Source organism: Sinohyriopsis cumingii, chromosome 4 (genome assembly GCF_028554795.1).
Source record: "Sinohyriopsis cumingii isolate HCF-2022 chromosome 4, ASM2855479v2, whole genome shotgun sequence".
Taxonomy (NCBI): Eukaryota; Metazoa; Mollusca; class Bivalvia; order Unionida; family Unionidae; genus Sinohyriopsis; species Sinohyriopsis cumingii.
Window position 1 is genome coordinate 81,325,705 of NC_142964.1, and position 24,599 is coordinate 81,350,303.

A 24,599-nucleotide genomic window follows, 5' to 3' on the forward strand; every position below is an offset into this window, starting at 1 on the left:
CAAAAGTCTTCCTTTTTATACATTTAACTTTGCACCCATTACAAAGACACCAAGAAAGTGGCTAGGGATTTAAACTAAGATCCATTAATAATATACAGAAAACTGATTTATCATGGTCATTAAATGGATTATAAATAAGTGTCACTGGCATTTCATTTTCACTGCATACGGACTATATTGCTGTATGATGCATCTAATTATATGGACAAAAAGGTATGGAATTTTTTATTATAAATTATTCTTTACACTCACAGCAAACTTGCAGGATATGAAACCGAAAGAAATGAGACATCACTGTTACCAGAATTTATCGCCATTTTTTCTTCACAATCAGAGTACTACCCCCACAAACCTATACTGAATTGTTCATTATCAATGGCCCTTAAGTAAAATAAGGTAGTTGTTGCTGTTGTGGGGTTTAACGCCATTTTTCAGCACACGATAGGCTATGCATGGCGGCCAGTATTAATGGTGGAGGAATAACCCGGGAAAACCCCAGGAAAAACCACCGACCCACGAGAAGCTACTGGCAAGCTTTCTCACATACCCACATTGGCCGAATCTGAGACTCGAACCCATACAGACAGAGGTGAGATGGCAGTGATCCGTAACGGAGAGCGCTTTAGACCACTCGGCTACTCGGGGCCCCAAAATAAGGTAAAGCATTATGGTTAATAACACATTACAAACTAAAGACCATATATATATATATATATATATATATATATATATATATATATATATATATATATATATATATATATATAAAAATAAGGATCTTGGGTTTTTAAGCAACTCGTGTAGGGTCTCCCTAAACACAGTGATATACAGTAATGGACAGTAATGGAGAGCACTGGGGACAAAAATACAATATTGCAAAAGAAATTACAGTACCGTATACACTCGCGTATAAGCCGAAAAATTTAGGAAAAGAATAAGGCCTGGAAGAAGGGGGATCGGCTTATCTGTGGGCCAAGGTCCAAGTCTGAAATTTTTAATGCTTTTTTCCCTCGATTTCCAGTATTTATTGTTTCTGGTGATCGCCGAAGATGAGATCACATGCCTAATGATGCCACATGGCTCATAAGATTTGTGCTGTCGTAAAGTGAAACAAATATTTTTTTTTCTAACTTAAGTGGTAAGATAATGAATGAAAAACATGTTTTAACGTACTTGATGTCTATTTGACAGATGTCCATCCACCAGAAAATGCAGTCATGTGTTATTTGAGCCACGGTGGTACGTGTATTTTCCAAAAGAACCACCATATTAGTAATCTCCAGTCAAGTATTTAACCCTCAGCTAATCAGTAATCATTGAACTCTATGGTATCGTACAAATGCACGCTAGCTTATTTCAGTGTAAATATGAAAAGAATCTAAGTAAAAAAATAAAAGAATTATGATACTGAAGGTATATACGACAAATATTTTGAGCGAGGGTAGAAATACATGTACGATAGTCTTAAAGGAACAATAGCGAGAGGCTCCATAGGGGTTTGTTGCGCACACGCTTAGGAAGGGTAAATAACAGGGCAATATACGAGTCAGCGTGAATAATTATAAAACAATATAATTTGTGGATTTCTTTGACAGGTGTTTTAGAAGTAATCAGCAGCCACAGTTTATATACTACTGTTGTTTAGTTGTTTGTAAAGCAAAGTGGTCTGTTAGCGGTAGAGTGTTGTACAATAGCTACCATATGCTTAATCTGTAGTAAATGCCTCGGGGATAATAGGTTTGTTTTGTTGCACAATGCCAATGACTTTACTAATACATGCCGACTCTCAGATGTATTGTTTAATGAGATATAGTAGTGGACATGGTTTCTGCTCAAAGTTATAAACTGTCACAATACTTGAATAATGTCCACACTGAAACCAATCAAATTTTGATTAACTGAATCACACTATCAGATGACCATGATGACAATGACGACGTATATGATGAAAGCACGCCCGTAACAGAAGCCGAGTTTCGTGAACTGTTTGTCAAGTCTGATACAGAGCCAGAATTTGAAGGATTCTAAAAGTGACAGAACTTTTATAATTCATGATTTTTGAATGAGGATTAATTAAATTTCCATTAAGACTTAACACTTTAGAATTGTTTTTATTTCAACATATAAATTAGCTTTCTTACTTTCATTTTATTTAATAATGTGATTTGCCTAAATAAACATATTCAGAACTCACTTTGTGCATCTTGTGATGTACTGGTAGCCTAGATATTATGGGTCAGCTTATACGCGGGTCATGCACTTTATAACAGTTTTACCAATTCAGTCGCGGGGTGTTTGGCTTACACGCAAACGGGCTTATACGCGATTATATACAGTAATGTATATTAAATATTACAATTTTTATTGTATTAACTTAAATGCATAAATCATAGACATCAAATGTGGTTTTTATATTGTTTTATTAGTGTTCATAATACCCTTCAATGAAAATAATGGAACAACTCTTTATATGCATATATGTATGTATGTATGTATGTATGTATGTATATATGTATGTATGTGTGTGTATATATATATATATATATATCTATATATATATATCTTCCTTACTAAGACTGTTCATTTTTATTTTGTTCTTGTCTGACTCCACTCAGCTTTCATCCTTTTTGTCTACTGAGGTTTTTTCCTTGAAGGTGTCTTTGGTATAGTTATTTTACCATTTGTCAACCTTATTGTTAATTTATTTTTACCCTTATCTTTGAGAAACTTGATAAATAATGCTTCTGGTTCAGTTTTTGTTTTTTGACACCACATGTCAATAGAAACTCTGTGGTGCATATAACTGGATGCCAGCTTGAAATTGCCTCATCCAATCAATGATCTTTTGGTCTCTTTATACTGGGAATTTACAATCAATTGTAGTATGTCTATCAAATCGGATATATTTTTTTGCTTCCAGTTGGTTCCAATCTTCATGATATTATTGTCAGACTCTGCATTATTATTTGTCCAGTGGGTGTCCACATTTTTTCCCCTCACAGGAAAGTTAACATGATCTTTCAGAACTGGTAGCATTCGTTTTTCGAAGTATGACTGGAAACCATATTTCTGGCAGATAATCTTGGGAGGTTAAATATAAGACTCTATGAGAAAGATGAAATGTGATTTATTTAACGGCTTGATTGAAAAGAACAATTCAACATTAGTTCTAGGGAGCTTATTACCGACATTATTGCAAAAATAACTTGAGTCATTACAATATGTATAATTTGCAAAACATACAGTCACGGCATGATGCATTAATACAGTAAAATACATAATATATCATTTAATGTCATGCTAATTATGCATCATCTGACATCTATTTGCTGAGATGTATGAATACCATTATGAGAGAGAGAGAGAGACAGAGAGAGAGAACTTGTATTATCGAGGTAATGGAATTCATAATCCAAAATGTTATCATGACATTCAGTACATTTTCTTCCTTTATATGATTTTATTACATTACATTTACCATTTTCAAGATACATACCAGCATGCAAGCAGCAACTAATAACATCAAATTGGTCAAATTTTCTGATCAAAGACCCAATGATAAGATGGAAAGATAGAATGCTATTTTAAAGACTAAAAATCACCATTCTGCAATCAGTAACATACATAAATCAAACTGTAAATAAAACTAATGATAAAAAGCAATTTATATTGAAAAAATCTTTACCTAGTTTAATTAAATTTTTAAAAATGTACTGTTATTAATTATTTTTTACATTTGATGTTAACATTTAAAAAAACAGACATATATACACATGCAAACATGTTATTTATTATTCTAATCGCTTCTTTCATTTTTCCATTTCATATCTGATAGCATATTATTGAAGCAGTGTGTTTATTATAAATGGCAAAGATTGATAAATTTTATTAGCAATTATGAATATTATGTCGATACTGTATAATGTTAAACAGATAACTGGAGGTTTGCATATTCAAATGAAAGATTACAATGCCAGCTCAAAGAAATTGCAGGGAGAATATAATAATGATATAAATTAAACATTGTTAAACAGAAACTTAACAATATATAACCAATCCAAAAGAAGACATACCTCTCATAAAAGACAGCCCAACTCACAAGCTTTCTTACAGTCACCGCAAGGAAACTGTTACTTGCTCTTTCCTTTTACCATCCTTATAATATCCAAGATATCACAAACATCCACAAAATTGAGAATTTTAACACACTGATAACAAAATTGTTTTTTGGTTTGACTATATATATATATATCTATTGGAGCTTTCTCATTCTTTTCATCCCAAGGCCAATTATTACATTGAAAATCACTGTTTAAACAATAGCGAAAGTTAGTAACAAGCACCTATACTCAGTTCTATTAATGCGCATTGACTCAAAGTATGTCCTTAAATGATAATTATGTTTGGCCATACATAACAATGCCTGCTCAACTGAGTAGATTCTATGTGCAGCTAAAGTGGACATCAAAGACATGTGAGACAGGTGTGAAGGTGGCAATTAATGAAAGTACACTATACTAGTTTTAGGTGGTTATGCAATTGAAATGTTTCAGCCATTAGTCCTAAAATAGAAATAAGTTAACTATTTTTTATGAAAATTTTGAAGAAAAAAAGACAGAAATAAAACGATAAATATGTTAAGTTCCATTGCTATACAACTCTATGTTATTATTTGCTAATGTAGATAAGTATATACTGTTTACAAGTGCCAACATATATATTTTGGTTTGTTATACATATTTTATTCCCGAGAAGACCACATGTGTGTATACAGAGCAAAAGAATTTAGACATAAGTTTTTCAACTTGCAAGTTTTACTCCATTAGAAACATAATAAACACACAGGCATGAGGTCTAGAAAAGGCTGGCATACACTGTACTTACATAGAATCAAATGAGAGGGATGGAAGAATGATAAAGTCAAGTGGTCTTGACTGTAAAATTTTAAATTACAATCGTGATGGACCAAAAAGTAAACATATGTTTCTGAATCTTTTTCTGTTAATAATAAATTTCTGCATATAAATCTTATAAAACTAGTTCCATTACTTCACTCCATTCCTGTAACTCCTCTGACATTACAATATTTTCGTCTCCACTACTGTGTTAGGGAGTAACTACTAAACCAAACACGCTAAACATTTATCTGAATGACAAACGTGTGTACATCTGAAAACCCCAAAAGTATTAGTGTACTTGTAAGACATACGGTCTGTATCTGAATGTAATGTAGACAGCAGGCCTACTAGTACGAAATCTCATGTACAACCATTAGAAATTTGACTAGGTGCGACTCAATTACAAGAAGGTGGGAGGATTGTTGCCCTTTTCTCCAAATTCGTGCATAAACAAAAAGTTGCACATGTTCATTCTTTTTCAACCCTGGCAAGCAATACCAAGTATGAACAATAACAGCGGGAGTACAACTACTGTTACATTTTGCAACCTTACTGCTGGTAGGCGTAACTTAACCTATGGAATGCTTCACGATAGTCTCTGCTTTCATAAAAGTTGATCCACGAGTCACAGCACTAAAAACTATCACAACTCCAGAATATTTCGCCTAGAAAAAATACTTACCAGTTCCTTTGAAGCGTTGTTCAGTAGTCACAACCTTACAGCCAACTGCTCCAGAATAATACATGAAGTGTCAAAAAAATTCCTGTATTGAAAACTGTAAACAAATGTTTATCATACAGCCATTAAACAGTAATTGCACACCATTACAGTCATATTGTATCATTCCGCATTGTAAGAAGGCGTTTTCCGGTTTTCTGGTGAAAGTATAAATTAGATTATTCGGACATGTAAAGTAAATTGTCGTTAAAAATGTATACAGAGAAGGACAGTTATGTAAAATATATCTATTCAACCAAATGTATGGTCAAATGCAACCGAAAACTTAAGGTCTTTTTTGTAGCGGATGCACTTATCTATCACTACTCTTTTACTTGTAATACAAAAGTGCTTCCGATTTTAAGATTTTAAGTGTTATGGAGGATGTTTCACTGGATAGTTTTGTATTTTGACACACACACTGTGTATCTGTAATATACTGGACATAACTCGAAATAAAATATCGTGTACGTGTGCTATTTTGGAGGAGGGATACAGGCCACCAAAGACTGCCCAAATTTCAAAAACACCCTAAGCTACCCATGTTACATGTATATAATTAAATAAAATCAAAGAACAACAAAAAAGTGATCAAAATTAATAAAATTCTTCCATTAATAGTTATTGAGTACGATTGGTAGAGTTTTCTCTGTATCTGTAATCGCCAAGGGAAAGAAATCCTCCGCTCATAATACAGACAAGGCCAGAGATATGAGTAGTCTTGTATAAGGGAGATTCTTAGTCAAACCCCTGTTTTGTATCAGGACGACCAGACAATCTTTAGGGTTTCCACGCTACTGGGAAATCGGGAAAAAGTCGAGAGAAATGATAATTTTTTCCCGACCATGAAAAGTCCTGCAATTTCGCAAATATTGATGAAAGTCGGGAAAAACCCGAGAATTTTCCGTTACCAATTGACGCCCGAAACATTCACGTAATTGAGTCGTAACTAAACTGATTGTGAGTTCAATTTATCGAGTTCTAACCAGAATATTCGAAGGGTGCAGTATGGATTATTTGATTGCTTGCAATAAACATATATGCTGAGTCAATCCAAACGCCCAGTGGATTAGATTCATCTAGTACACTTCTATTTTCAAAGTCAGCTCGATATCAGTATCTTTCCTTACGTAAAAGGTATGAAAACCAATCTAGCATCACAAGAGGCCAACATGGTGGTGGCAGAGCGTAGCCGCTTACCGGATGGCCTAGCAAACTTTAAACATTGCTTGATCGAATGAGACTTGCATGAAATCGATATGAAAATTACTTATGTTCTCAGAAACTGTGAGTAGTAAAATCGTTATGTCTTTTCTGCTGAAAGACAAGATAAAACTACGTCGTTGATGAAATGTGACCTGGTGCTCGCGATTTGCATTGCTAGACGCATGAGTACTGTACACATATCTAACAACCCACCTTTTCAAATACTGTAGAGGGAAAAAATATTAAAAAAAGTCGTATGCTGGTTGTAATAAAAACAAAATAACGAAAGAACACAAAATTCTCCATATTTATATATTTCGAGAGCAACTTTTGGAGTATTGTTGTATCACGTGACCACCACGTTGACATGTGATCTCTGCTTGAAAAATCAGACTGGCCAGATTGCTGATTTTTACAAAAAGTATCTGACTTTCATTTAATATAATTGAATTTATATTTATGTACAACAACATTATAAAGGAGCTTGTTGTTGATATCATGTGAATATTGGACTTCCGATGTCTTCATTTGAGATTTGTGAAGTCATGTGACTAGTAATGCAAATGACGAGTACTGGGTCAGGTTTCATCTACGGCGTAGTTTCGTCTTGTTTGACTGCGGATTAACGACGTAACGATTATGATACTTGCCATTTCTGAGCAAATAATGGTAAAAATAAAGGCTATTTCACCGGATTGGATTCATGCGATGGTCGTCCGAGAGTTATTCGTTGGTACGTCACTGTATAGTTTTTAGTCTTCTTGCGATTCTGAAGCGATAAAAGACGCGTGAGAAAAGTCGAATCGAGCGGAGGGTTGTGGTCACGCTTGCACTCCTTGTATTCATTTATATTACCAATAAGGTGATTTCATGTTGTCAGAGATTTCGCCATACTTTATTTATTAATAAAACGTCAGACTCCTGTGCTTGACCCGGTAACCCAAAAAATCCTATTTAGAATCATACAACTACCTACATTTTATAAAAAGTGGAAATGTATACCTTAAAAAATGACGCATTTTAATTAAAGTTCCCAATTTTGCAAGAAGTTGTCCCACACGTACAAAATCGTCTACAGCCCAACATATCAGCTTGCCACTAGAATGAGATTTTCACAAAATTTCCCTGCGTATAGTCTGTTTCTATATTCTTTAGTATTTTTTTCCCCATAAAAAGACGTTGTAATCATATTACACCCTATTTGTTGTTGTTTCTCTTCCACATAACAGCTCTTTTTCAAAATGTAAAATATTTAATTTTACTTTAAAAAATTTACAAGATCGGTTTAGTTGGCTTAATGTCGCTTGCCATTTATTGGTATTGTTACGTTGAGTTTTGTAAAACTAGCTATAAACCTGATCAAATTACTCGACTGAACTGCTGACAGAAACAGTCCAAAGTAATGTATTTCATTTCTATAGCTCGATGGATAAACATTACATCTTTTCAAAGCTGTGCGCAGAATTGGCCGACATATCGCGAGTTATGAAAACGTGGTGGTGGTAACCGGTGTGTCCAAAATTGATATTATTTTGAACTGAATATTGTGGTGACAATTGCCTCTTTTCAAATGGTAAACATTACAGTATCTTATTTTCGTCAATCGGTCGAATTCGGAATGCGTTTTACTTCAATATTAAAGACCGAAGCCCTAGGTGCGCAGAAATGCCCGACAGCAATGTATATATTAAAAAAACGACACGAGCTCCAGTATCAATACATGTTTGGAGCCTGGTTTAGCGAATTACAAGAAGACAAGTTGATTTTACAGAAACTTCAGTCCTTGTTTATACAACAGTATATAATTTTGAAAGTCTTTTGTCAAAGTTTAAATCAGCTCTTTTTAAAAAAATTCTTCAAATGATTGATATTTTATTTGTACCAGCACGTCTTAAGAAGATTAGGTTGTTTGAAAAATCTCTTTTGGGATTTTATTGGCACAGATAAATTCAGGATTAAACTCTTTTCGTTACAAGGCAAGATTTTAATTATTTGCCTTACTTTTTTTCATACTGTAATAGGAAATGTTACTTTCTATGAATAGCATTTATAAATTGCTATAGAATTCTTTAGAATTACATGTTTGAAAGGAAACAAAACATAAGTAATGTTCATTATGTTGTTCTCACTTAGCAACATAATGCAGCAAAATAAAGTTAGAGTTTGTATTCAGGACATTGAAATGACTTTACATGCTAATTTATAGGAATATAATCAAACTTGTTTCGTGTGATATATTTTGTGGTTTTGTACATGATCATCTTTTCTGACTTTGATGTTTTTGGAGAGTCTTGAAAGAGAAACATCTTTAGATTTAGAAAATGCATGTTTTATAATCTAAAATGTTCTTTAGTTCCATTCAGTAATATTCATGTGTGAACCTTAATTTCAACCTGGAAAAATCCTGAAAATGACCTGGAAATTTATCTTTAGAGAAGCGTGGGAACCATGAATCCAACCCATAGACCCCGAGCTAGCAAAAGAAATACGAAAACAATTGTGTTGAAGCAACAAAATCGATTTCTTAGTCGAGGACCTATCAAGGAAATCATCATCGTCGTAAAACAAAATAGCGTTGGCTAAGAACATATCATCTTGTATAAAACTGCCGCGGTTTTTATTATATTTTATCACACAAAACTTTACATAAGATTACAATTTTTGACATTCACACAAAATTTACTGTAATAACCAGTCTAATAAATTCACCTTGCTGAAGTGAACATCATACTTTTACATCCTAACGACATCGCTTATCGTAAAAATTACACAGACCAGATTTTATGATAACATCAGGCTCGGTTTTATCACGATTAAATTTTATTGTCATCATCTGAACAGAACCAGCAAATCAGTCAAGCACATCCTTATAATTATCGAATTATATCACCCTACCTACCACAATTCTTTTGATGCCTTTTGCTCATTTTTTAACTTTATTATCTGTCAGTTTTAAGCAATAAATCTTATTTTGCAATGCGATGAACTTGACGACAGGAACAAAATTTGTTTCATCTTTAAGTTTTCCTATATCTTTTTTTGTTATTGTGACATTCAAAAAGGCTATTTGATATTTTTAAATTTATTTTGGATAATCTGAAAGATCAAATAATTATCGGCTATCTTAAAACTCCTGATAAATATCATCAGATTCCATCTTATACACGAGCAAGTCAGTGTCTGTAAATAACAGTTCTGTATCAGACCACAGTAGTTAAGTGGGACGATCTGGCGACAATGGGAATTAGCATTACAAGACCCATTGGGACTGTCTAGCGACAATGGAAAATTAACATGGAGAAAACTCGTGGGACTGTCTAGCGACAAGGGAAATTAACATGGGAATAGAGTTTGGGACTGTTGAGCGACAAGGGGAAATTAACATGGGAATAAATCGTGGGACTGTTGAGCGACAATGGGAAATTAACATGGAGAAAACTCGTGGGACTGTCTAGCGACAAGGGAAATTAACATGGGAATAGAGTTTGGGACTGTTGAGCGACAAAGGGAAATTAACATGGGAATAAATCGTGGGACTGTTGAGCGACAATGGGAAATTAACATGGGATTTTTTATATAAAAAAAATGAAATAAAAAAGGGGGTTGGCAATTAAAAGTCGATCTCTTTTCGAGAAATTGGAGTGGCCCTGGAAAGGTCCTTTGGGTTTCTTCTTCTTCTTCTTCTAACTCGTCCACTTCTTTATCCATCCCCTTATATTTTCCATCATTCCTTTCTTCTTCTTCTTTTCATTTTCCGGTATCCAGTCCGGGTGACCCATGGCTCGGAACTTCTGTTGGATTTTTATCCAGTTATCGTTCAGTGTCTCTAGTTCTTCCTTTTTCTTTCTATTTTCTTCTTCTTTTCTATCTTTTGCCCACCTGTCCTTTATTTTCTCCACTTCTTCATCTATCACCTTTCTCATCTTTTCTTCCCCTTTTTTCAATCTTTCAACATTCTTTTGACAAAGGGCCACTCTGACCTTCTTTCTATCTCTTCCAAAAACCTTCTTACTTCTTCTACCTTCTCCAGGGCCTCTTTTAAAATGTCCCCACTCTGACATAAGGGGGATTTATTAGCCCTCTCAATCTCTTCACTTCTTCTACAATTAATCCTTCTATCATCTCCCTGGCTAATTTTAGTTCGTTCACGTAGTGCACACTGGTTCTTAACCTCCAATCTCTTTCAGTCCTTTCAACTCCATATTCACCATCCACCATCCAAAAATAAACATGCCTTAAATCATTAAACAGTTGGGACACTTCCATCTTCTTTTTTTTTTTAATCCTTAGAATGGTGCGAACGACGAACTTTGTGGGTTCTTATAGTGAAAGCGTGGACGTGATGGAAAACATCCCCCTTAAACAAAATTGATATTACCTAGATCATGACCAAACAACGCGCGGACGTGAAGGAAAACATCCCCTACTTTTCTCATTTCATATTATCTATTATCCACATACGTGAAACAGCAATAAATAAACCCCAAATCTACTATTTACACACAAATCATTAAAACTAAATCCATAATCTACTATCCACACAAACATACGTGAGCGCTTACAAAACCCCATAATCTACCATTCACACAAAACTACTTGATCACTTACAAACACTAATACATACAATCGCAATTAGAAAAAAGAGTCAGTGTTTACATTCACACTACTCTACCTACACACATTGGCAAATCGATTACTATATCTTTTCTAGAGACTGGGGTAGCCCTGAAAAGGGCTGTTTGTTTTCTTGAACTCCATGACACCTGGTTAATGATGGCACCTTCCAGGCCTGGCACCACACACACATCTTCTTCCCCAGTCTCTTTTCACTCTTTTTTGGGGGAGAGCAGAGGTGGGATAAGTGGCTTCAGAATCCCAATTTTCTGTCTCTGGGATTCTGAAATTTCCTCTCTCCTCTTCTTTGTTTCTTCTCTCGTCCTCTTCTTTGTTTCTTCTCTCCTCCTCTTCTTTGTTTCTTCTCTCCTCCTCTTTCATCCTTCCCTCTTCTACGATGGCCTCTGCAGCTAGCTCATTCGCTATACGCCTGGCTTATTCCAGGTGTACATGAAGGTCAAGCAGTTTAGCTAGTCTGGTGTTCATTCTGGTGGTGTTGATCAATCAACAAGGTAGCTAGACTGCCGAACGATTTTTAATTTCTACTGAAAGCGCGGACGTGATGGAAAACATCCCTCTAAAACAAAATTGATCTTACCTAGATCATAACCAAACAACGCGCGGACCTAAAAGAAACACTCACTCACTTTTTTATACTACCCATTACTCATTTAAAAATTTTCATTAATCACTTCTGTATACTATCCACATACGCAAATCAATCAAACCCCAAATCTACTCTCCCCACACGTCAAACAGCAAAGAAACATTATCATAATCTACTATCCACACAAACTTACGTGAGCACTTACAAACACACAATCATATAGACAAACACATACACTCACACTATAAAAAAGAGTTAGTGTTTATATTCACACTACTCTACATACCATACACACATTGGCAAATCGATGGTTATTTCTTTTCTAGAGTATTGGGTAGCCCTGAAAAGGGCCGTTTTTTTTTTTGTTGTTGTTGTTTTTTGCTATGGCAATCTTTTAGTTTCTAAGAATGCGACGTCCTCTGAGGATAGACTTTCTGACGATAGGTCTGCTTCTTCGGAAAGAGAAGAAGAACTCTTTGGTGTCGATACGACAATCGACAAAGCCTCTGTCAGGTTCAGGTTCCTGCTGCTGTTGTTGCTGTTGCTGCTCTCTCTGCTGTTTCTGAAGTCTGTACTTCTCTGTCCATTCTTCTTTCTACCTGTTCACTTCTTCTCTGAAGAGCTCTTCTATCAGGTCTTCAGTGACTTTTAACATTCTCACATTCTCTATCTCTTCTGGCTTCGGTATCAGACTGTGTCTGACCCTATGCAAATTCACGTAGGCTTCGTTTAGCTTAGCTAGTTGGGAGTACATCTTCGTAGGAGGATGAGTCGACAACGGATGGTTAGACTGGAAACTACCCCGGTTCTTAAAGTCAAAGCGCGGACGTGAAGGAAAACATCCCTCTACGGTTTTCGAGCCGCAACGTTCAATGAGTGTCATGAGAGGGATAGTAAGAAGTCAAAGAGTATGAATCAAGATTCCTATTGCCAAACAAAAGACAAAGGCATTTTTTTTTCAAAACACAACATTTTTTTAATTCAAAATCACTTAACACTAACAAACAACCCTAACATTTTTAACAATAATCCAACAATATAACATCAAACATTTTTTTCAAATCACAAACATTTTTTTCAATTAACACTCTACTTTAAACAGGGCTGACAACGTTGTGAATGAAATTGTGATTTCCACTGTTGGAAGTCATTAGGCCATTGATGGACACTACGTTTCCTAGCTTGAGACGAAAGATAAGCATAATGGTCACAAAACCATCGATCTACTTTCACATCGTTTCTAGAAGAAGAATGAGGATCAAAATGAGTCACTAAATGTTCTAAGGAATAGCCCAGGCTGCGATGATGCAGAAAGTACACACAATATTGTCCACACACCAAGGAATCTGTGCCTTGTAATTTCACATTATTGAATCGGGTGGTCTGAGCATTTCTTCTCATAAAGTCAATGATATCGTCTTCCAAAGGAGGCAGTCCGTACGAATCGAAATATTCCACACATCCTTCTTGAGGAAAGTAGACGGCTACCCAGTGGGTTCCTGGGAGATGACCGTCGTCCGTGTTCATGACATAAGCTAGATGGTCTTGAGGTTTGCGATGAGGGAGTTCATCTTTAGCACAGACGACAGGATTCCAAGAAGCCGTGTACGAACTGTGGTTCAAAAGATAATAAAGTTCCCAGGTATCCATTGATTGGTGTTGTTTTTTTTTTCTTCACAGGTAATGATAAGTCATCAATTCGATCCTGACTTTTTGCTTGAAAATGTCTGACAGGTAAAAGGCGTTTAGATCCGACTTCTTACTCTGGTCAAAGAGAGATTCGATGCGACGGCACTCCAGAGACGTTAATGGAGGAGAAGAATGTTTATCCAAGCCTTTATACCACTCGTTCAACACGAATTCTATCTCGATGACATACCCAGCTTTGTCCAGATATTCGTCCAATTTTTCTTCTTGGCTCAACATCAGACATTTGTCGTGTTGAATTTGACTGGGATGATCGTTGTGACATCCATAGCACTCTTCCTTGATCAATTCTTTCATTACATCTGTCAGGAATGTAGCAAAACAGGAGGCTAAATGGGCTTCTTGTTCTGGCCATCTTGACTTCATCATGATAACTTCTTCGTCTTGGGATTCTTCTTCTTCTTCCACGGTCTCCTCACATTCCATTTCCAAAGTTTCTCCACTAGGTAAAGAGGGATAACAGTCTTCCATGGCTTCTAATAGTCTAGAATGACTTCTCTCAAACTGTTGATTTCTATGGTATTATCGAATTCTGCATACAGGAGGACGTTCACCGTCTCTGGTAGGTTTGTAGTAAACTGAATTTCCGCACGAATCTGGCCAGATTTTATAGGGTGGAAATGTCCCTCGTCGCTGCCTTGGTCTGGAGTGAAATCGAAAGCCCACAAAGCATAGCCTCCTGCGTAATCCTGGTACGTAATGCCGTGACTGGTGTTGGTTCCTAACTGACCGGTAGCTTCGTACAGGGACAAGTACGACCTCAAGTAATTCTTCGCGGCACCAAAGTTAGGTTCGAAAGGTCGGGTACACAAGGTTTTGCCATCGCGACTGACTTCAATTTTGGACACATTGTAGGGTTGAAACTCAGAAGGGTTTTCGTTGTAGGCTCCGTTGAAGGCTCAATTCTTGACGATACCAACGATTAAACGCTTGGGTAACTGTCCTTGGAACAGATGATCTTCGATCATGGATCGCTGTCCAGTGGGAATCGTGAACGTTTTCACTTCCACTCGTCGGATCGGATACTTGGCGGTCGTTCTGCTCAACGTCTGACTGATGTCGTTTCCCACTTTAGGCAACACTTCCACACGACGCACGTAGAGTCTGGCTTCTTGAATGATAGTTTTGTAAGTGGCATCAGCAGCAGCCATTAAATGGAAAGAGGCACTGCTACGATTCAGTCTCAGGCGGATATCCACCCCGTTCAACAAATATTTTTCTTGTAACCACATGTCTAGATGCAAGCGATCCATCAGTTCTAAACTACGACTTTGTGCAATTTTCGTTCGTCGTTCTACAAATCCCGTTGTATTTTGAGCATCCCCAGCAATTGTAAGGCTGTTGAACTTAGTCGCTTTGTCAGGTTTCCATACCACGCAAGCATCCAGATGAGTGTTCTTGGCTTCTTTTCCGTACGTCAAGAGATTTTCCAGGTAGGCCCGATAAGGGTAAGTATCCATGCTGCTGCTGACCAGTTTGTTATTCAAGTACAAGTCCACTTCGCTAAACAAGGAATGCATGAAATTATTGACGGGAGCTACTGCTTCATCAGCGTCTAGGTTAGCGTTGGGTGGTTCGATCACTTTCACTTTCAAGTACAGGTAACTGTTATTCAGATCGATGTAATCTTCGGGCTGTCCTTTGATTTCAAACTCGATGGGAGCGGAATCCGTCAAAGAGGAGACGGGATGAAATTCCACCCACTGGGATTCTTGCATGGTCATCATGGTGGGGGGCATGGCAAACAGTTCCAGTTCTGACTTGGAACAAGCACAGGACTCTCGGTGCATCATTTTTTTTCTGTTTTTCAATAATCGAAAACGTCTAAGTCTCGAACGGTTCTTCTTTTCTTTGTCTTTCTAGCTTTAGACGTGTGAAGTCTGGTGAAAGGGTGTTTTCTTCGTCGTCTCTTTCTGCCTTGTCCTTGCTGAATGCCTGACTCGGTAGCGTGCAGGGAATTTATAGGTGTGTCTCGTCGGCCCAAAAGGTCTTTACCCGTTTGCAACACGACATTTTTGCCTGCCCTCAAGAAAGCTTCTTTGGGGTTTTGTTTGTCGATGATGACATTTTGGAGAAATTCTTTGCCTGGTGTCAATGCCGAATCTTTCAAGGCGTGCAATCCGCGTGTCACCATCGGTTTCAACACCGGGGCCACCGAACGAAAGGCCGATTTTAGCATATCTCCTAAACCGTGTCCTCGCTGTCGAGCAACGCCTCGGTACACTTGATACATGACCTACGAGTCGTGAGAGAACCGTTTTCGAAAATGGAGTTTCACCGTGACTTTTCCTTTGGTGAATGGAATATTTTGTCCCAGATCTCCTTTTATAGCAATGTTGACCGTGTCCAAATACCACTTGCTGACAGGCAAATAGTGAGGATGTACAAATTCCCGGTGGACGTGGTAAGTGTTTCCACCTTCCTCATCAGCGACCGTGACAGAATCCACTTTGAAAGGAATGACACGCAGTAACGGCACGGAGGTGTGTCCCACCACGTTGTACTCCACCACATCGGAGTACACAAATGTCAAATTCAGTCCTTGGTTCAGTTCTACCGGGGCACGAAAAAACTTGGCAAAAGAATCGTTGTCGTAAATGACTGCTGATTCCGGTTTTTGTTCTACTATCTTCCTCAGCTCCATGTCACCGCCCAACATGGCAAACAAATTCAGGACAAAATAAAATGGACATGATTTTACCCCCTTCAGGAAATTCCATGAGGAAGCGACGAGCTACTTTATGGTACTCCAGGGTGACACTTTTTTTGACACTCTCCAAAGCTTTCAGAAACACGACATTAAATCTGGAGGCTATGGTGCTCACCAAATGTTGACCACTAAAATAATAGCCTGGGGGAATGAACAAGTGATAGGTGGTCCACTTTTGATTTTTTGTGCTAGGGGTTTTCTTGTCATATTTGACATGGGTATCCAAGTACTGTTGCAATGAATCGTCATGAACTTCCACCATAAAATATTTTTGATTGGGAAGGACATTGAGGACTTGGGTTGGGTGAATGATTTCTACTAAAGCCACTTCCCAATGGGCTTCGTGATCTAATGGGATGGCCTGAGAAAATTTGGCCGTGTAACAGCACAACGTGTTGTTGGGAAACACCTCCATGGAACTGTCACTGGGTAAGGTTAAGTAAAATTGGTTTTGGTGACTCATAATTCCAGAGTTCTGTGGCTGTCGGAGGGGTTACTGGACGTCAGAGGCGTGTCTCCGCTCAAAATGGGGTTCTGGTTGTGGTTGTGGTTGGAGTGGTGACTGGCACTGGCACTGGCACTGGACACAAGGTTCCCGTGGTTCCCGTTCGAGGAGAATTTCAGGAAGGGATTGGGAAGCAGGTAACCGTTGCAACTGCTTAATAAAATGGTCCACAATTGTTTGTCTCCTTGTTGCAAACTCAAATTGGCAATGGCTGCCCCGATGACACAATACACCACGAAGATTTGGCAGAAAAAGACGATTTGCGTTTTAGGCACACGTTCTCCACACCACACCCACAAGGGTTGTTTTTGTAAATCTTGCACAGAAGAACTAGGTGAAGGAGTGGTCGACGTAGCTGCGTCTGTGTGAAAGGGCATGATGGTCACTTCTTTTTATAGTCGATGACTTGCGAAGCGTCGGTCCAAGAATCAAAACTGGGTGGATATCCTTTCCAACGTACTTTGACTTCTTTGACACGTCGTTTGCCCACTTTACGGGCTCTGCGTTCGAGAATGCTTTCGATGTCGTACACGTCGTCTTCTTTTTTGGTGACACGTTGTAACTCGGGCAAATAAAATGTTCCTTTGAGCACTTCTTCGTTCATATCTTCCAATTTATAGACGGCAGGATGACGGCCATGCACTCATCCAGTGACACGAAACAATTCGGTCGTCCACTTAGGTAAGTAACCTTTGTCGAAAGTGCGTTTGGTTTTGCCAATGCGCACCCAATCTCCTACGGTCAACTCTCCACATTTCTTGGGACAGCCCTCGTCGGGGACGTACCAAACAGGCGCTCAAACACCAGCACGTCGTTGTCGGGAGTCACTTCTTGCGGGGCACGTCCAGTGCTTCGATGGTAAGATTGGCTGTACGCTTGCACCAGGTGCGGTAAGCTGTCGATGTACTTCAGAGTGTGGTGATGCGTAAAATATTTCCACATGCGTTCTTTCAAAGTGCGTTGAAAACGTTCCACGATGCTGGCTTTGGTTTCGGGATTCTCGGTGGTAAAAAAATGAATGTCACGTTTCTTTAATTCTTTTTGGAAAGCTTGGTTCAGAAATTCGGTGCCTTTGTCCGTTTGCCATCGAAGAGGGTGACGACCGCTTTGTTTCAACACTCGTTGCAGGGCTCGCACTAACTCGCTGCTCGATTTGGAAGTCAAGGGTACGACCCAGGCAAATTTGGAAAAGACGTCGATGACACAAAACAAATATTTGTAGCCACGATTGTAGCTGGCCAAATGAGAGACATCGGCCAAATCGGCTTGCCATTGATGATCGATGCCTTCCACTCGGGTGCGACTTCTGGCAAACTTGCGTCGAATGGGTTTGTGTAAAGTGTAGGTAGCTTGTTCTTGTAACCATCGTTGCACTTGAGGTAAACGGAGACTTTTCATCGAGTTTTGGCAGCACGATACAATATTTGAACTCCTGCGTAACCTGCAGGATGCGAGGGATCGTAGTAAATGCTGGCTAACACATTCTCCATTTTTTTGGTATGTTATCAAGTCACCCACTCTTCCGTGATACTACTTTGGGTGGGACGAAAGGGTGGTTTAGAAACGGATTTACGTGTCCGATGTTCTACGGGAGTAGAAGTCGAAGGTAGTGGTGGTGGAGGTGGCAATGGAATGGCTTTGGTCTTCTTTTCATTTTTCACTTCTGGCTTCCCTTCATTCTTTTTCACTTCTGTCGAAGGAGGAGTGGACATCATCTTTTAACCCAAGCTTTCATTTCTTCTCGTTGGGGTGTGGGGGACGGGGTCAACAAGGATGCTGCAATCTTACTTGAAATGGGTGCTGCTGACGGTGTTTGAAACACTTCTCGCATCTCTTCTTCCTTAGGTCTTCGTGGGGTAGCATCTCTGGTAACCCCTGGAGATGGTAGTAGTGGTGGTGGTGGTGGTAGTGATGATGGTGCTGCACTTTTCATCAAGGTCTTAAAATCTTTCAGAGTGGGTAGAGCTGTTTCGTCTAAAGCTTTCTGGTGAAAGAGTTGCAGTCGTTGCAACAGTTGACAGTACTTTTGCGATTTTTCTGTTTCGGACAAATCTTGGCGATCCATGAAGGACTGCAATTCTTGTTGTAACTGGGACATCTCGCTCAAATTGGGATTGGGAGGTAAATGCGGGGTGCGTTGTTCTTGCCAACGATGGTATTCTATCCATCGTTTGTAAGGCACTAAAGCTAGTTTTCGTCCTTCCATGGGGTTGTCAGGGGTCGATTCTGAGATCTTGGGACTTCAGAGGGCCTTTTTATCTTGCTCCCACCAGTCCTCCCAACATGGTTCTCAAGACTCCTTTCAGCAATGGACCTAACAAGAGGGGTAAAATACCTCCACGTTGGACCAACATCTTCTTCTTTTGACGAATGGGAATTTTCTTTTGAACCATTTGGCGAAGAAAAAAATGATGTTTGCCTAAGCATTGTTTCTGGTGTTTGGACAAAGGAATCGTGCCTTTCAAAACGTTCAAACAACATTCGCACACGGTATCGATGACCTCTTTGGAGGCCGTTTGAATGAGTTTTTTTCGTAGGGGTGGAGAAGCTTTGGACAGGACAGATAACATGTCCCCATGTTTGGCTAAACGTGGTGGCAGTCCTTTCCTTTTCTTTCCTTGGGGTTTTCTGGAGGGTGACATCTTTGAGTCTTCAGGAGCACCAAAAAAACACTGATCCCCTACTTGGTCACAGGCCTTTTTTATACTGGAACGCTTCGCCACTGATTGTCTTTACGTCGTATCAGTTTGAGGACAGGCATGACACGTCGTGCAAGGGTACGTAACGGACTAAATCGAGCCAGTTCTTGCTTGGACAAATCCAGTAAACTTTGTAACATGCCCGATCTTTCTTGGACTTTGATTTTGGGAGAAGGTACTTTGTGAGCAGCAGCCACTGCCACTAAATTAGAGGGTCCTGCCACTGGGGAAGTTCTTTTTGGGGTCATCAACGGAGAAGTTCTTGGTGTGATCAACGTCTCCAAGTACTCTTCAGTTCTTGGTGTCATCAACGGAGAAGTGGATGAACGTAAGGCTGCCGGAGACGCAGTCACCGTCGTGGCAGGTCGTGGTTTGCGAGTGTAAGGTTGCGTCCTGGCCGAAGTGCCTCTCTTGCGACTAGTTTTCTTCTGTGGACTTTTCTTTTTCTGGGGGCTTCTTTTCTTTTTCCGGGGTGGTGTCTGGTAAGAGGAGGGTCCCACCACTGGAGAAGTTCTCCTTGGGGACCTGGTCTTTTTCTTCTTCTTGGAACTTCGTTTGACTTTTTTCTTGGGGAGAACTTTGGGGACATTAGGATCCCATCTTAAGAGAGAGCGAATGATGACCCCTCCTAGAGTACCGCTCCCTCCAGGTTTCAAAATCATTTGTTTTTTGGTTTGAGTGTCGATGCGAGGATCGGCCAGTTGGGTCAAAGCGACTTTGTTTCGATCAAAAAAGCGTTTGGTTTGATGAGGAATCTGAATGATCCCTTGGAATAATTGACGTGCTGTCACCGTGAACCATCGTAAGACTTCTTTGAGACTAGCTTCTAAGACACGAGCTCGTGTTTGTGGATTTTTTGCTCGACTGATACCATACAAGGCACGAATCACTTTGACGGGAAGATGCGACTGAAGGGACGTCATGTTGACGTTGTGTGAGACAGACGAAAAGTGTCTGAGGTTTTTATAGATTTTTTTGTGGAATGAAGTTAAGTCGAGGACGGAGACGTGTACAGGACAGGCCCTCCGTCTTGGCACCAGTGGTGAAACAAGTGGGTACGAAATCGCAAATCCTCGGGGGTCGTAGGTTTCAAATCGACGAGTAAATAGGCGTGTGGAGTTTGAGTGGCATCGTCGTACGCCCGAGTCAGCCAAGGCGTTCCTAACTGTTTGGCTAAGACTTGCACTTGCGATTTATCTCGAGGGCTTTTAAACAAGACCACGTAATGCGCATTGAGACTGATGGTGCGATGGGCTTTACTTTGTTGAAACAAATTTTGAGTGATGTAAACGACACTGGCATTACGGTGATGCCCTTTGCGCGTGAACCACAGTTTAATTTCTTCTTCGTCTTATCCTAACATGTCGTCGAAAATGACCAAATGGGTTTGACGGGAGTCAGAGACGATACCGTCGTCTTCTTTAGGAATGCCTTCCACAAACACGATGGAATCGCCTTGACTTTCTCGCAAGAGGCTGTACGCCGATTGCCACTCTTTGTAACACCACACGATTCGTTGAGGTGGTCGATCGATCAAATGATGTTTATGTTCGATCAAACGTTTGACGAATTCGGTTTTGCCTGAACCGCTAGGTCCAGCAATGAGCATGTTAAAGGGATGGCGAAGATACAAAGCCTCCCAACTGGCACGATTTAAGTATTCGTCGATGACTTTGACAGTGGAGGAAGAGGGAGCAGAGACAGCAGAAGTAGCCATAGTGTCAGGAATGTCACTTGTGACACAAAAACAAACAAGACGAGAGTCTATATACTTTTTTCAGAACACGTTTATTGAATGTTTTAAACATGAATACGAAAGACAAAAATACATAAAAGCCAAAGGCTTAAGTACAACGATAAAAGGCACATGAAAATCATTAACGTGGAATAAAAACAAGTGTCTGTACAACATGTTTTGGGTAAAGTTCTGACCAGTTCTATAGGGGGTAAGGTCACACAAGTGTCCTCCCGAAAGGGTCTTTCAGGCCTGTCCACGACAGTCCTGTCCTGGGTGAAGGGTTCTTCTGGCACCGTCACTAACACAGGTTGAAAAGTAACTTTTTTCTTTGGACGTTGAAAGGAAGGATCACAACTCTCGAGCATACTGGGCCACTTCTTGGGTCCAAGCCTCAAAACCCCATTCTTTCCAGGCACGGACATCTGTCCAATGGGGGTGTAAGTCACAAGCTACACACACATCGTCATACACGTCTTGGGTAGCTAAAAGTTGACGAATCTTTTTTTCCCGTTGAGGTCGAGAAGTATCCAGATGAAAACATAAGGCTTTGAGCAAAAGGAGTCTCTCGTGAACATTTAAAGGCACCACTTTCATGTTGAATGGGTGGTAAATACTGTTCGTAAAGAGTCCACAAGGAATCGGCTGGTAAACGAAATCCTAGAAAACAAGTCACTAAGACACACACAACTTGTCGACCCAAATTGAATGGATACAGTTCTTGTAATAATTGATGGTAATGATCCACGGTTTGAATATGGTCATTGAGTTCCTTCCACGGAATCTGTTCAATTACATGTGATAAAAGTCGTGGCATGGCAGCCTGTTTTTATATTCTCTTTCTCTCGGATGCAATACACGTACTTTCTAGCCAGACATCTTCATTCTCCAGCAGGGAATCTAAATGTTGCATACTGAAACCGAAACGTCAGAGTTTGTTTAGAAGTTTCCTCTTCCGCTAAGTAGATTCCACGTAAAATATGCTGGCAATCCTTTAACTTGTCTTCCTCAATGCGTTGCACTAGGTGAATCTCGAAGTAACCAAAATTATGAACATGTTGATCATTGGCGACCTCAAAATATTGAACAATGTCTGACCACTGAAACAATTTCTAACGAATCAGTTCTCTTCTACCATTCAGGTACTAGTGGTTAAAGATCTGGTGGCGTAACGGATGCAACTGTTCTTTACGTTTGACTTGTATTTTGACCAGCTCTCGGTAAATGCGTTCTCTTAACTCCACAGGCAAAGCACGAATGTTCTCTTGTAAAGTATCCATGAATAGGTCAGTCCGTACAATTCACAATCTTCATCTAGAGCAAAAGTAATCCACATAGTAAGTAATTTCTGACCACTGCCATACAGGGTAACGTCCAAGAATCTCACTGAACTCTTTTGATGTAAACGGTCTAGAGTGATATAATAGGACGAATGCACACTTGACCCAGAGAAATCTAACACACTGGTTGACTTTTTTTCACTTTCCTCTTGTGAATTTCTCGGCACAAAAGTTCTACAGTGACCCATTGAGATTTCACTCTGGCAAACCCCTGCCAAACTTCCTTGTAAATCTTCTCTTGCAGTTCTTTAGGTAATGATTCAATATCGTTTTTGAAATGAAGTTTAAATACCGGTCTCGGTGATGTCCAACATTTCACTCCTAGCCAATCTGGTTTCTTCTTCGTCATTTTCTTTGAACGATTGAAGACGATTTTCAAAGTCGCAGTATTCCGATAAACGCACAGGAAACGAATATTCGTCTTTCACAGGTTCGTTTCGATGAGGGTTGGGTGACATGGACAGGAGTTTGCTCAGGGCTGGATGACATCCGTAGGGAGGTAGACGTGAAGGTGAACATCCACCTTTAAAACGAAACCCAGTAAAATGTCCAAGAGGACGAGCGGCATCGCTTTCGCATTCCTCAGGTTTGACACGCACAGCATCACTTTCCATGATAGGGGTAGTGAGAACAAAGTTCCCATGATGCTTTACGGCATCGCTAAGGTCACAGCGTACAGCATCGTTCCCATCGCAAGGCTCACAATCCCATCCCACTTCAGAAGCCCCACACTTGAATTGTGCCTGTCTGAACTTGTTTTGTGTTTCTCTGAAAGTATTCATCTTGTTCGCTTAGTCTTGGTAGTCACAATGAACTATCGATCTTGCCTAGGGTTCCTTTTTATACTAGTCGTAATGCAGTCTCAAGCTTGTACATCGTTCCTTTTTTATGTCTTGTTTTGGAAGGCACCGTCTCTAAGGTGCCGTCATCATTGTACCGTAGTGTAATGGGCGGAAAGGCCATAGAAAGGTAAGGGCAGTGCGGAGACCATCGAGTATGTTCCAGAATAGCTGAATCTTTATAGATACATAGATCCATTCGTAACTTCAGGCCACAACTGAAACACTGTACTTCGTATCCCAATCCTGACTCAGGTCTCAAGTAAACAAATCCTGTTCTAGATAAAACATTCGAAGAAGGTAATCCTTTCCTATTTATAGGCCATTTTTGAAACGTGTCCAATCGACGGGCACAATCACAATAGTCAGGTAAGAAGACCGGAAAATGATGGGGTTTGAACTTGAAGTTCTCATCGGGTTTCTCACTCGATTCTTGTTGTGGCGAAGTCTTTCTTCTGATGAGTGGCTATCCTCTCACAACCAATGTTTTATACCAACGTGTCCATACGGTAAAGTAAAGTGGTTGGGAAGTCGCACTCGCTTCTGGTAAACGATTTGATAGACTTTTTCCAAGGGTCGACTGACGATGTGGTGAGTGGGGAAACGTACAATCTTGTTGGGTTGATAGGTAGTCACTTTAAAGTGTTGATCTTTTCCAGAGTGTAAGGCTTCTTTCAATACCCCAAAGTTGACCACTCGACTGGTACGATAATTCAGAGTCAGTCCTTTCACTTTACACTTCGTGTGCACTTCTCCTTGTTTGTCCTGGTATTCGTAGCCGTAATTTGTTGGACCGCCACTGACGAAACTTAGAATCTTGTCGTCGGGATGCTCGTCTGTCCAGGCTCCTAAACGGTTTCCTTCGATGTCAGGATGCTGTTGACTCGGGTGATGGATGTAAATGCAACTGTCCGTGTCAAAGTACAGGACACGTTCCGCTAACAGTTCTAAAGCTTCGTACAATTTTAAGCGAGCATGGGCTGTCACGTAAGCCGCAATGATGATATTTCCAAAAGGGTCG

General features: G+C 39.5%; 1 protein-coding gene across 1 annotated transcript in view; it reads right to left on the reverse strand.

Annotated features, from left to right (window-relative positions):
- Positions 1-5,731, reverse strand: part of LOC149801538 (C-myc promoter-binding protein-like) — a gene marked incomplete at its 3' end in the record, with an annotated part of 138,981 nt that extends 133,250 nt beyond the window's left edge. Inside the window, exon 1 of the mRNA XM_089956811.1 lies at positions 5,581-5,731. The remainder of the gene's footprint in view (positions 1-5,580) is intronic.
- Positions 5,732-24,599: the final 18,868 nt, after the last annotated feature.